The following is a 15,184-nucleotide window of genomic DNA, read 5'->3' as shown; positions in this document are numbered from 1 at the left end:
TGAACTCTTGTGCCACCTATTGGAAGTAGAAATCCTAAAAGTCAATATCGACCCTAGCAAAACCAGAATCTCAGTTTACAGACACGGTGTTTCGGAATATTGCCCCTCGTCAGTGCAAAGTATGAGATCTGATTTAACGAGATGAGAGGCTTAATGAAGTTGTCCACTACTTGGACAACCCCTGTTCATACCCCTCGGTTGGCCCCCATAAAATACTAAAGCCTATACTTACCTTCCATTCTGGCGCCGTTCCCGTGGTTTCGGCACTCGCTCTTCCCAGGGCTCCCATGCGGTTGTTGTGACACATGACGCTGGTGCCCAATCAGCACTGGTGTCACTGTCTCAGCCTCCTGTCAAATTGAGCATGAAGAGGAAGTCCGAGATCAGCTGCAGCCCTACTTCCTCTTCATGTTCAGTTTGTCCTAAGGCGGGGACAGTGATGCCAGCTCTGATTGGGCGCCAGAGTCACATGTCACAACAGCAGCATGGGAGCCCCAGGACCGCGAGTGCTGACACCGCAGGATAGGCTCTGGCATAGGAGATGAGTATGGGCTTTTTTATTTTATCAGGGCAAAACATTTTAATCAAGAAGGGGGTGTCCAAGTAGTGGACAACCCCTTTAAGACTGGCATCTAAGGGGTAACGTTTCTCATTGTGTAGTGCGACAAGCTAGGCCTGGCATGTCAGAATGAGGTGACTTATTTGGTATGCATGCTTGTCTGGGAAATTAAATACTCAAATTGCCTCTTCAGATAGGAAGAAGACTTGAACTCTAGTTCCACCTATTGGAAGTAGCAATCCTAAAAGTCAATATCGACCCTTTAACAAGCCTTGCCATATGATCTAGTATAAAAGCCAAACCAGAATCTCAATTTGCAGATACGGTGTTTCGGGGTATTGACCATCGTCAGTGCAAAGTATGAGGTCTGATTTGGCTACGTGAGAGGCTTAAAACTGGGATCTAATGATTGTTACTTCCAATAAGTGCCACTAGAGTTCAACTCCTCTTCCTCTCTGAATAGGCAATTTGCGTATTTAATTTCCCAGAGGAGCATGCATGACATATAAGTCTCCTCACTCTGACATGCCAGGCTTGGCATGTCACTATCCACAAGGAGAAATGTTACTCCTTGGATTCCTGTGTTAGGATTGCTAGTTTTGAAAGAATATCCAAAAGTACAGTTCCCCTTGCTAAACATGACTAATTGATTACAGTACTGAAACATTCCCATAATGTTAATTAATATTCATACCAGTGCCTTTAGGACAAATGAATTAATGAAAAAAAATCATCATGATTTAGCAGAAGCTTATATAACTTTATTTTGAAATGAAAAATTCTACCTCAGTTAATCTTTTACAATCCTTAATTATAAGGCAATAAGGACTTTATGCAGCTCCAGGAAAATTACTTTTAGTATTAACCCCTATATGACGTGGTACGTAATAGTACACACCACGTCATCACCCCTAGTTCAGCGCGGGCTCATCTATACAGCTGACATGTGCCCGCAATAGCCACCTGAGGCTGTTAGCTAGTTAAATGCTGCTGTCAGAGATTGACAGCGGCATAGCCGCGCCGGAAGCGTGTCACTTACCCAGCCCATTGGTGACTCCGTCACATAATCGCGGGTCACCGATGGGTTGGCATGACAGCCCGGGGTCTGCAGGAGACCCCTGTAGTTGTCATGTCCAGATAGCAAGTGAGCAAATCTGCTACACACAGGCGATCTGCTCATTGCCTGTATGTAGCAGAGCCGATAAGGCAAGTGCTGCTTCTAGTCTCCCATTGAGACTATTGAAGCAAGCAAAAAGTAAAAAAAATCTTTTTAAAATTATTAAAAAGATAAAAAAATTGTAAAAGTTTAAATCGCTCCCCGTTCGCCCCATTCAAAATAAAACAATAAAAAAAAAAAACCACATACACATATTTGGTATCGCCGCATTCAGAATCGCCCAATCTATCAATATAAAATAACAATTAATCCGATCGGTAAACGGCGTAACAAGAAAAAAAATTCTAAACGCCAAAATTACGTTTTTTTTGGTCACCGCAACATTGCAATAAAATGCAATAGCGGGCGATAAAATCATCGGATCTACCCCAAAATGGTATCTATAAAAACATCAGCTTGCAAAAAATAAGCCCTCACCCAGCCCCAGATCATGAAAAATGGAGATGCTACGAGTCTCGGAAAATGCCGCCTTTTTTTTTTTTTTTTTCAAACTTTGGATTTTTTTTTTACCATTTAAATAAAAAATAACCTATACATGTTTGGTGTCTACGAACTCGTAATGACCTGGAAAATAATAATGGCAGGTCAGTTTTAGCATTCAGTGAACGTGGTAAAAAAAAACAACGGTGGAATTGCTCTTTTTTTGCAATTTCACCGCACTTGGAATTTTTTTTCCGTTTTCCAGTATACAATATGGTAAAACCAGTGATGCTGTTCAAAAGTACAACTCATCCCGCAAAAAATAAGCCCACATATGGCCATATTGATCGAAAAATAACAAAGTTATGGCTCTGGGAACAAGGGGAGCAAAAAACGAAAACGCAAAATCGGAAAATGCTCCGGTCATGAAGGGGTTAAACAATGTATAGGGCAAGGCAAAACTATAAAAGTCTTGGTGAAAATGAAGAAGGCAATGGGAAGACTGTTCATGCGATGAGCAGCTGGGAGGCAGAACAATGCATCTGAGCTATACATAAAAGTTGTTGGCTAGATCTCAACTCGTAATAGAAAGTAGTATATTGACTTATATTGATTAATATTTATCACAAAATATAAATGAACAGTAATCTAATTAGATGTATTAAACTTAGACTTTTAATTAGTATTTTCCCCAAATGAAACCGAGGAACCGTCCATGTATATTACAACTCTTTTTTTGATTTCTTTGTGACAAGATTAGATATTGCTCAGAAACTGCAGCTCTATGAAGATGGGAAAGAAATCACTCGGGGCAGTCTACCCATAAGGGAGCTGTAACACATAGCAGACAATAATTATATGCCCTAAGCTTTGGGGGTGTTAAAGCTACAATGTGAACTCTATTAAATTTTATGTACAGTACAGACCAAAAGTTTGGACACACTTTCTCATTTAAAGATTTTTCTGTATTTTCATGACTTTGAAAATTGTACATTCACACTGAAGGCATCAAAACTATGAATTAACACATGTGGAATTATATACTTAACAAAAAAAGTGTGAAACAGCTGAAAATATGTCTTATATTCTAGGTTCTTCAAAGTAGCCACCTTTTGCTTTGATGACTGCTTTGAACACTCTTGGCATTCTCTTGATGAGCTTCAAGAGGTAGTCACCGGAAATGGTTTTCACTTCACAGGTGTGCCCTGTCAGGTTTAATAAGTGGGATTTTTTGCCTTATAAATGGGGTTGGGACCATCAGTTGTGTTGTGCAGAAGTCAGGTGGATACACAGCTGTTAGTCCTACTGAATAGACTGTTAGAATTTGTATTATGGCAAGAAAAAAGCAGCTAAGTAAAGAAAAACGAGTGGCCATCATTACTTTAAGAAATGAAGGTCAGTCAGTCTGAAAAATTGGGCAAACTTTGAAAGTGTCCGCAAGTGCAGTTGCAAAAACCATTAAGCGCTACAAAGAAACTAGCTCACATGAGGACCGCCCCAGGAAAGGAAGAGCAAGAGTCACCTCTGCTCCTGAGGATAAGTTTATCCCAGTCACCAGCCTCAGAAATCGCAGGTGAACAGCAGCTCAGATTAGAGACCAGGTCAATGCCACACAGAGTTCTAGCAGCAGACACCTCTCTACAACAACAGTTAAGAGGAGACTTTGTGCAGCAGGCCTACATGGTAAAATAGCTGCTAGGAAACCACTGCTAAGGACAGGCAACAAGCAGAAGAGACTTGTTTGGGCTAAAGAACACAAGGAATGGACATTAGACCAGTGGAAATCTGTGCTTTGGTCTGATGAGTCCAAATTTGAGATCTTTGGTTCCAACCACCGTGTCTTTGTGCGACGCAGAAAATGTGAACGGATGGACTCTACATGCCTGGTTCCCACCGTGAAGCATGGAGGAGGAGGTGTGATGGTGTGGGGGTGCTTTGCTGGTGACACTGTTGGGGATTTATTCAATATTGAAGGCATACTGAACCAGCATGGCTACCACAGCATCTTGCAGCGGCATGCTATTCCATCCGGTTTGCGTTTAGTTGGACCATCATTTATTTTTCAACAAGACAATGACCCCAAACACACCTCCAGGCTGGGTAAGGGCTATTTGACCAAGACGGAGAGTGATGAGGTGCTACGCCAGATGACCTGGCCTCCACAGTCACTAGACCATAACCCAATCGAGATGGTTTGGGGTGAGTTGGACCGCAGAGTGAAGGCAAAAGGGCCAACAAGTGCTAAGCATCTCTGGGAACTCCTTCAAGATTGTTGGAAGACCATTTCCGGTGACTACGTCTTGAAGCTCATCAAGAGAATGCCAAGAGTGTGCAAAGCAGTCATCAAAGCAAAAGGTGGCTACTTTTAAGAACCTAGAATATAAGACATATTTTCAGTTGTTTCACACTTTTTTGTTAACTATATAATTCCACATGTGTTAATTCATAGTTTTGATGCCTTCAGTGTGAATGTACAATTTTCATAGTCATGAAAATACAGAAAAATCTTTAAATAAGAAGGTGTGTCCAAACTTTTAGTCTGTACTGTACTTCTGTATAGCAAGAGACTTTCCCAATGTAAAATGTTTAAGGAATTGTAAAATAGTCAATGTCTATATTTTCAGAAGGATATTGGAATTCTGCATAGTTTTTATGCCATAGGCTTAAATGTCAGTATAAGAGGTGCCACAGAGCATCTTCCTTGTACAAACATTCAGTATAAAATTTTAAGGAAAGTTTTAATCAGAAAAGGAGCTAATGTTTAAATCAAATGTTTGTATAAAATAAATATTTTTTCTACAATTTTGGTATTTTTTTTTCTGCATCTTACAATCTTTATTATAAAAAACAAAAAATGAGATCTCTTATAAATCTTGCAATTTACATACTGGCCTCTTATGCTCTTTTAGGATTTAACTTCCTGTTGTTTTAGGAAATTTACATGAACATTAGCCACAATGAACAGACAGACTCTGACCCTATCTTTTGTATTGAAGCATTTAATGAGTATGCGGGAAGATCATTGTGAAGGGAGGGGGATCTGAGAGAGCAGTGTCATCACCTATTGTGATTGGTGGCTCCTGTTTTATCAGCCGTGTGCAGAGGTGTTATCTGTCGTTGTAATCCTGCCTCTCATAATAAGGAGCCTGCTTAAAACCCATCCTCAAATGACGAGAAGTATGAATCTAAAATAGCCTCAGTGGACAGTGTGAAAATTGCAAGATTACTAATTTTATCTATTAATAAAGTTTGTGATATGGAAAAAAAAATGTTAAAAATATGTGTAATATAAAACCATAATTTAAATGATAGCTAATTTCCTTATGACTAGGGATGAGCGAACCCAAAATGTAAAGTTTGGCATTAGTACCGGACACTAGGACTTCTTACTGTATGTCCGTGTTACTGTTCGGGTTTGGCAGCCTAATAAAAGCTACTTGAAAGGCTGCAGCGCAGCCAATCAACAAGCTTTAAGGCTTTGGGCACTTCCAGCCCAATCTCAGCCATGCCAAGTAATGAAAGCTGTGAGTTGGTCTTATTATGCTTATGTAGCACCCTGAGGATTCGGCTGCTACAGGGGTATTGCACCTCAACCCAGAGGTGTGATATTCCACTCCCGGGTAAGGATGGAGTGTGGAACTGAGCTCAGATAGACTGCATGCACTACATACATCCCATTCCAGAGGAGCAGGCCGACGGTACTCCCACTTAGAAATGTGCAGGTACAACCGAGCCTGTTCCTGGCTGGAGTGGGAGGGGGGTGGAACATCCCATGTAGTGTAGGGGCAGATAGGGGGAGCAGTCTGGGTAGTGATAGGAGCTCATTGGGTGCTGGTCACCTGAGCTCACACATAGAGGGATATATAAGGAGGGCACCAACTAGAATCAGGGTCAGACGCAGAGAGTCAGTCAGCTGCAGAGGACAAGTCTGATGCAGAGAGCAGGAAACAGCAGCCCTGGAGAGAGAGAGAGTGGAGCAGAGAAAGACCCAGAGGGGGAAGACTGAAGGGACCCAAGAACCCAAATTAGAGCACCGGGTGAGGAGTCAGCATCAGGGTACCGGAACCCAAGCTGGTGGGGGCAAAAACAATCCCCAGCCAGAGACCGGAGACCGTGGGCAGTGTCTGTCACGGTCACCCACCACATTCACCCCGAAGGCACACCACATGCAGGGTCAGGGAACCCAGGGCCAAGGGTGTCCCAAAAGAAGGCCCGAGGGAGCTGGACCTAGGTGAATCCCTGGTGGGGACGGCTGAAGAAAGGACAGAGGGAGAGCTCAGGGCCACGCTCCGGACTTGTTTGGGGGTTGGCTGGATCCAGGACCTGGTGGATGCAGCACGGCTCGGGTGGTCACTAGCAGCTGGAGTGACCAGTACAACATCTGCAGTAAGTAAACACCCTTAACTGCACAACCCGAGTCTGTCTTCATTGCCGGCTGCACCGCACCACCACAACCCCCATCCTCTGCGCCTGTCCCCTCTGAGGCTATACCCCTCCCGTTGGGGGTTATTCCACCAAGCTGCGCATCCACGATCAGCCTCAGCGGACCCTGCTGCAGCGGCGGCCACAGTGACCGCATCACAACGGGTGGCGTAGTCGACACAAAAGAACTTTAGTAACATCTGTAAAGCTGCCACATAACACTGAGCTTGACGCCCTGGGCACGGGACCGGGTCACAGCCGCTCGGAGACTACAACCCCCCATCTGATCCGGTGCCGGGTATTCCCCTCAAAAAGGAATATGTCCCAGGGGGCGCGTCAACTTTGGCGTAGTCGGCAGGATTACGTGCCCGCAACACCCGGGTACTGCGTGCCTGAAGAAAAGTGCAAGTTTACCTCAGAAAGAAGTCTCCCGCCAGTTCCGGAGGGTCCACGCCATCGGACTCCATCACCAGTCGTTTCCCGCCGATTGTTCGCCATTTCCAACTTGTTCCCGCCATCTGCAGAGTTTCCCGCCACTGGGCGACGCTTCCCGCCAAAACCGCAGATTTCCCGCCTTGGAAGAGCAGCGGACGCCATTATGGGCGTGCCAAAGGAGGGCAAGAGGCCACCTCCCATCGTGGGCCAGGACAGAAAATGGCGCCAAAAGTGGAAACCGCCCCCACCAACAGAGACTGTGATGCTGGAGGTGTCTGTCAGCGTGAAAGAACTCCCCCTGGAGCTGACAGTCACCGAGTTGCCCCGGGACCGCCCTCGAAGTGGGAGGAGACGAAAGAGGAGAGAAAAGATGGGTGTCGCTTGGAGCAGTCTGGAGCGAGCGCACCCGGAGGCAAGAGGTCTAACGAGGAGTAGCGGAGGAGCTCACCCGGAGATGGAGAGAAAGCAGAACAGCACCGGCCCGCTGGCCAGGAGTCTGCTAGAGACCGAGGAAGGAGGGCAGAGCAGCACCGGCCCGCTGGCCAGGAGCCTGCCGGAAGCCGAGCAGAGCAGCACCGACCCGATGGTCAGGAGCCTGCTAGAGTCCACAACCCCGCTAGGTCTAGCGGAGATCCTAGCGCAGCTCCCCCGAGACCGGGAGTGTGCACAAACTGCCCTGGAGGGCCTCGCAAGGAGGATGGCCCGGGTACAGCGCGAGATACTGGCGGAGTGGAGCCGGGAGATGGCCCAGCAACCAGAGACCAGTCAACGGAGCACGCTACCCTGGAAGAGGAAGCAGACCGCCTCTGAGGATGGCGCAGGAGGACCCAAGGCCGGAGACGGCGCCGAGGAGGGAGCCGAACGCATGGAGGCAGGTAAAGGGGACGCCTATACCCCAAGCCGTGACACCGCTTACCTGCCCCAGCTCCCCGTCGCAGAGCCCGAAAGTCCCCCTGCTGTGCCCGAAAACGCCATGTCACCGACGCAGACTAGGCCCCAACCGGAAGCCGCCCCAGCGACCCCTGTGACGTCACGCGCCTCGACCCGGAGCGTGACAAAGCAGGAATTACCACCAGCCTGGTCGCAGGGCCTAGAATTCCCGGGCGCCGCAATACCAACAGCGCCCCCTACCTCCGCGGAGCCCCCGGCCTGGTCGCAGGGCCAAGTAGCCCAGGGCGCCGCCGTCCTAACGGTGCCCTTCACCTTCCAGGTGCCCCAGGCCTGGCCGCAAGGCCTGGGCAACCCGGGCGCCAACACCACCGCGCCCATAACAAGAGGACCCGGACGGGTCTGAAACTAGAGCCAAAGGTAACCAAGAAAAAGCAGGAGGGAGCCGTCGTTGAGGACGGGAGTAGAGACTGTATATAGTTGCCCGTCGGGGCACAGTGAACCGTTGCTGCTAAAATAGTCCCCGTTGGGACCAGTGAACTGTTTACCCGTTAACCCCTTAATCCCACAGGCTGAGGACTGTGAGCAGCCATTCCCTTCCCTCTACCTGGCCGAGGACTGAGAGCGGCCAACATCCCCCTGTATATAGTTGCGCGTCCTAAAGCGCCCCTACCGGTTTTATAGAAAACCAGTTTTTCAAAGAGACTGTCGCACTTTTCCCGGACACACATTGCACAGTGTCCGGAGGAGGAACCAGAGACAAGAGAAGTCTACGAGAAAGTTTTATCTGATAAGATATGTTATATATATAATGTTTTATATGTTTTATATGTTTATATGAAAAATTTGTATGTTTTGGTGTTTTATGTCTTACAGCCCGAGGACATGCTGTGATTTACCAGGGGGGAATGTAGCACCCTGAGGATTCGGCTGCTACAGGGGTATTGCACCTCAACCCAGAGGTGTGATATTCCACTCCCGGGTAAGGATGGAGTGTGGAACTGAGCTCAGATAGACTGCATGCACTACATACATCCCATTCCAGAGGAGCAGGCCGACGGTACTCCCACTTAGAAATGTGCAGGTACAACCGAGCCTGTTCCTGGCTGGAGTGGGAGGGGGGTGGAACATCCCATGTAGTGTAGGGGCAGATAGGGGGAGCAGTCTGGGTAGTGATAGGAGCTCATTGGGTGCTGGTCACCTGAGCTCACACATAGAGGGATATATAAGGAGGGCACCAACTAGAATCAGGGTCAGACGCAGAGAGTCAGTCAGCTGCAGAGGACAAGTCTGATGCAGAGAGCAGGAAACAGCAGCCCTGGAGAGAGAGAGAGTGGAGCAGAGAAAGACCCAGAGGGGGAAGACTGAAGGGACCCAAGAACCCAAATTAGAGCACCGGGTGAGGAGTCAGCATCAGGGTACCGGAACCCAAGCTGGTGGGGGCAAAAACAATCCCCAGCCAGAGACCGGAGACCGTGGGCAGTGTCTGTCACGGTCACCCACCACATTCACCCCGAAGGCACACCACATGCAGGGTCAGGGAACCCAGGGCCAAGGGTGTCCCAAAAGAAGGCCCGAGGGAGCTGGACCTAGGTGAATCCCTGGTGGGGACGGCTGAAGAAAGGACAGAGGGAGAGCTCAGGGCCACGCTCCGGACTTGTTTGGGGGTTGGCTGGATCCAGGACCTGGTGGATGCAGCACGGCTCGGGTGGTCACTAGCAGCTGGAGTGACCAGTACAACATCTGCAGTAAGTAAACACCCTTAACTGCACAACCCGAGTCTGTCTTCATTGCCGGCTGCACCGCACCACCACAACCCCCATCCTCTGCGCCTGTCCCCTCTGAGGCTATACCCCTCCCGTTGGGGGTTATTCCACCAAGCTGCGCATCCACGATCAGCCTCAGCGGACCCTGCTGCAGCGGCGGCCACAGTGACCGCATCACAACGGGTGGCGTAGTCGACACAAAAGAACTTTAGTAACATCTGTAAAGCTGCCACATAACACTGAGCTTGACGCCCTGGGCACGGGACCGGGTCACAGCCGCTCGGAGACTACAACCCCCCATCTGATCCGGTGCCGGGTATTCCCCTCAAAAAGGAATATGTCCCAGGGGGCGCGTCACTTAGAAGGGGCCAATATTCATGGCCTGCTTTGGCTTTGCTGGTTATTAAAAATGGAGGGGGGACCCTAAAAAAAAAATAATGCGGGGCCCTCCCCCTATTTTTAATAACCAGCTAATGCAAAGCAGACAACTGTGGGCTGATAATAATAGGCCCCTTCCCAGTCTAATGAGACTAGCCCTCAGCCACCCCAGAAATGGCACATCCATTAGATGGCGCTTAGCCTCGGCTCTTACTGATTGCCTTGGTGCGTTGTCAATCAGGGTAATGGGATTGTGGGGTTGATGTCAGCTGTGTAATGTCCGCTGACATCAAGCCCACTGGTTAGTAATGGAGAGGCGTCTATCAGATAGCCACATTACTAACCCAGCAAGTAAAAATAGAAAAAAAGACACAGAAAAAAATCTTTATTTGAAAAAAAAACTCTCCAACAATTTTCCTCTTTCACCCATTTATTAAAAAATAAATAAACTACACCGGTCAACCGTAATCCAAATGGAATTCCCACAATGATCCCCGTCTTCTGCATCCAATATATGGAGCTCCATTCAGAGAATGAAGCTTCATAGACTGGAGCAGCAGCCACTGCCGGGTCTCACATTGTACTCTGTGAGACCCAGCCGCTGTGAACTGAGGTGACATCAGTAAGCTTACCTCAGTTCACAGGCGCCGGTTCACACAAGGACAGAGCTGGATTAATGAGCGGTGACGTCACTTCTGGCTCTGATGAGGCTCCGGACGTTTCTGCGAAAGCCTGTAAGATTACAATGTCACAACGAGAAATCAGCACTCTGCAGCAATGATAAGAAGCTGCTCTGAGAACCAAACGAAGGACAGTGAGGAGCAGAGGGGTGAACGGTATGGTGAGCAGAACTGTTTTTTTTATTTTTTTAACATTTGATGGACCTCTACAGATCAGCAAAATGGCAGACAGCAGCCCCGCAAAAGCAAAATACAAAAAATCCGTAATTTGGCAAATATGCTTTTTTGTAATATTCAAGTAGAAGTCAATTCCACTCGAAAATATTCGTTCGTATCTATTGAAGGTCCCTATCAATATTTTAGTGAAAAAAATATTCTAGTATTGCTTCGGGTTCTACAAACACGATCAGCACATGTGACTGCTTTCAAGCTGAGCTCGTATCAAATGGTAAAGCAAATTGGATTGGGGTGAGCTGCATTGTAAAGATTTATTTCTCTGCTTCCCTATCAATACCGAGAATGAAGGGACTACATAAGAAAGAAGAACTACCCAATACTTTTTTTTTTAAATAGTGTCCCTATACCAATCTTCTCCCAGCATTGACTACTGTAAAACTCTGGAACATTTGTATTGTGATCTCTTTCCAGAACACAGGACATAACAGCTGACGTTCTACTCCGTTACATTTATAATAACTCTGCTTTTTTCTTTCTAGCGTGTCCTGTCTCACTGCAGCTTCCTGGAGCTCAGCCTATCAGTCTGTTCTTTTGCTTTGAGCTTTTCAATATCATGCATAGAAATATCTGGGATGGCATAGCTGTATAATCTTTTCCACATCAGTCGCTGTTCTACTAAAATACCCATCTGTTATCTCCTCTATCAGCAAACAAGCAGAAGTAGTGAATGCATTATGAAAGATAATGTTCATGTTTGTTCACATTTAAGCTAAGTAATTAAGCATTTGGGGGAAATCTAGAAAGGAGAAGTATTTCATATGTAAATAAAGTGCTTGCATCTAAATGAGGTTTGAAAATGAAATGTCAAATATCAACAAGAAGAAGGTAATTTGCATTGCTTTCTCACTGAAATAACTGCTTGCTGCAAATCATGTAAAACATACAGATTGACTTAATAAAACCATTTAATTGTTCTTTTTTATACTGTGCAATCAATATTTTCAGTCTACATGTCTTGTATAAAGACCAACAACTTAGGATATAGAATACCTCACTTGAAGTTGGTAAGTCCCCATACAAAATCTCCAACAGGGCCTCTAAATATCACTGTCTTTAACAGCATGGGTTCACATATGGAGCAAATGGACCTTCGGGCCTCTTTGAGCTCCAGAGACCCTGCACCCACTATAGTACCCTTGCTCATACACACATTAGCCTACATTTGTTAATAATTTCCTATTTGGCGGTGGCAGTGACTCATCTGTGGAACCAAAAGAATCGGGTGCTGTAATTCCAAAAATGCTTGCTCCCGCAACATCATTGTGACATAGGATGCCAACATGCACATCTTCTATTATAAAAGCACTCCCATCAAAGTTTTTATCCTCTTAATATATTGCAGTTATCATATTGTATAGCATTGTGTACTTACAATTGCTCATTTTGCCTTTCTACCCAGCTAATTCTTCTCTTTTCTCTGCTCTATGTAGAAACAGGAAGTCTCTTGTTCCTGCATTTATCATTTCCCTCTTCAGCTCTGACACACCTTCTCCCTCCTCCCCCCGCCTATGACTTTTGCAATGACTCATGCATGAAAAAGAGATGACCTGTTTCTACATAAAATGTAGAAGGATTCAGCTAGTATGTTTTTTACTATGTGATATCATAGACCTAATGGAAAAGAGAAGAATTAGCTGGGTAGAAGGGCAAAATGAGCAATTGTAAGTACACAGCATTATATAATATGAAGACTGCAATATATTAAGAGGATAAAAATTTTGATGGGAATGCTTCTTTAACAGGTATACACTTGCACCACTATTTTGCACTTTTTTAACCTTTGCTTTTAAAAGGAAACTCTAAGAATTAATTTACAACCTAAGCATAATAACTTTAATTACCAGCTTATTTTCAGATCCACTCATAGACAGTGGACAACTCTTTTGCATTAAATCTGTGACATCATGTGATCAAAAACCGACTAGCTGAATCTCTTTTATCTCTATGTAGAAACAGGAGGTCTATTTTCCCTGCATGAGTTAAGAGTCACTACTAAAGTCCCTTGCAGAGGGGAGGAGGAAGCAGCTGAATCAAGAGGTGAAGAAGGGGATGATTTATGCAGGGAAAAGAGACTTCCTGTTTCTACATAGAGCAGAGAAAAGAAAAGAATTTACTGGGTAGAAAGGCAAAATGAGTGATTATAAATACACAGTGCTATATAATATGATGATTACAATATATTAAGAGGATAGAAACTACGATGGGAGTGCTTCTTTAATTAACATAGCTTAATTATGGGATACTAGGAAAACAACATTCAGGGTATATACACATGTGCCAGATTTTTTTTTCTAAAATTTTTGCAACTGAAAATCAATTTGATATGTCATAATAAGATTGTTTTTGCGGGAAGCACATGTCTTTCTTAAAGCACCACTCCATGGATTTCTTAAAGTGTTGGAATGGTGCTTCTAATCTAAGTTCTCTTACTCTAGCAATATACTTACCAGCTGCCATCTTCAGCTCTTCCCGGCGTCGCTCCGGTCCCAGACCGCCATCTTGTGACTGCAACTTCTGACAGGAAGTCAGCAGTATTGGTCGCAAGCTCTCAATGAAAGTCTATGAGATCCTTGTTCTGGTCTCATTCTGGCCCTCATAGATCTACACTGAGCAGTGACTTCCAGATCACCCATCAAACACTGGAGCCATCCGGCAGCTCACAAACTGCTGGAGCCTGACCAAAGCGGCGCTGGTAACAAATTAAGTCAGTGGCTGGTGAGTATAATACTATGGGCTGGTAACTTTAATTAGTAACACCACTCCAGCGCTGTCATAAAGAAAAACACTGGAATGGTGCTTTAAGGTCTCATTCAGATGAATGGGACAGTAGCAGAATTTTATGCAACAAATCTAACACATGTTAATATATTCTTAACATGTAGTTTAGACTCTAATCTAGTATAATAGTCATGGCTATCTGTTATAATGGTATTTATTATCTAGCACTTTTGCTCTTGCAGTGCCTAAGATTCAATGCCCTTCCGGATAATATAGTTTAGGTGCACACGTGTCTGTTAAAAACAAATTATGGATACGTTAGGTAAAAAAAATGACATGAAATGTGACCTTTCCTTACAAGAGGTGAGGTAATCCATTTTTATGTAGCGCTTCTGTATATTCTAAAATCCACTAAGTGTTTTTGTTCTTCTTGGCTTATCTGAGCATACATGCATAAAGTACATATTTTCTTTGCTTACATATAGCAAATGAGACTGGAAGCCTGTGGGTTGAATGCTAAGCAATCACTGCCATCCAGAAAGATTATGTTCAGTGCTGTAAAGGGATAATGTTCAATCATGCAACAACTGCCTTTAGGCCTTTAGTGCCCCCAGCAGCACAAACATAACCCTCTGGGAAATACTGTAGAGAGCAAAAAATGATCAGCTCGGCAGAATAAGAGAAATGCTAATCTAAGCTCCTGTTGACATCTGCAGTGGTAAATGAGGCATATATGTACTGCTTTACATTCTAATCTATTTTATACTTTGCATTTTCTCTTAAAATGAAACAGTGTGACGTACAGAAGCTCTGACTGCATCTCATTGCATTTAATAACTTACCGCTATTAAATGCTATATCTAAATCAATTAAAAAATGCTAATTATGTTCAGTACTTTTACAGATTTTAAGCCTTAATGATATTAAGGTTTTAAAAGTCAAATGTTCTATTGAGAATTCTGAAAATGTTTTTTTTTTTTTTTTTTTTTACAAAAAAATATTTTTTCCTAATATTTAAGTTGATTTTTTTTCATAGATTATTCATAGATTATTTAAAAAAACAAAACAATTTATCTTCCAGAAAAATACGTTTACACTTTCAGTATTTGGTCAGCAATTTACCTCAGTATTTATAAGCCAAAATCAGTAGTGGAACAATCATAGGAAAAGCATAGCTCTCAACCGTCCCGGATTCAGCGGGACTGTCTCGATTTGAGGTCTCAGTCCCGCCACATCAGAGATTTTGTCCTGGCTTCTATGAACGGTGAACTCTGAACTTCTCTTCTCTCAGATGTTTACTTCATTCTGTAGCTCCTCTTCCTCGGGGGTCGGGGCCACATGTCTCTGCATAAATGAAATTATATATTTTATTTTTTTTACTTTTTTATTTCAGAAGAAGCCTATAGCGAAAAAATGCACCAAAACCAGAGTACAGCAGCATCTTTAGACGCACAGAGTGCGGAGATTTCATGGAATTACATACACTTTGCTTGGATATTTAGAC

General features: G+C 44.7%; 1 protein-coding gene across 1 annotated transcript in view; it reads left to right on the top strand.

Moving 5' to 3' along the window:
• The window catches only part of LOC141213014 (uncharacterized), a 903,379-nt gene that overhangs the window by 821,813 nt on the left and 66,382 nt on the right, over window positions 1–15,184 (top strand). The gene's annotated exons all lie outside the window — the stretch shown is intronic.

This window comes from Phyllobates terribilis, unplaced genomic scaffold (genome assembly GCF_046119375.1).
Source record: "Phyllobates terribilis strain yellow unplaced genomic scaffold, ASM4611937v1 Scaffold_2__4_contigs__length_985480577, whole genome shotgun sequence".
Classification (NCBI taxonomy): domain Eukaryota; kingdom Metazoa; phylum Chordata; class Amphibia; order Anura; family Dendrobatidae; genus Phyllobates; species Phyllobates terribilis.
This window is presented reverse-complemented; position numbering and strand designations above follow the sequence as displayed.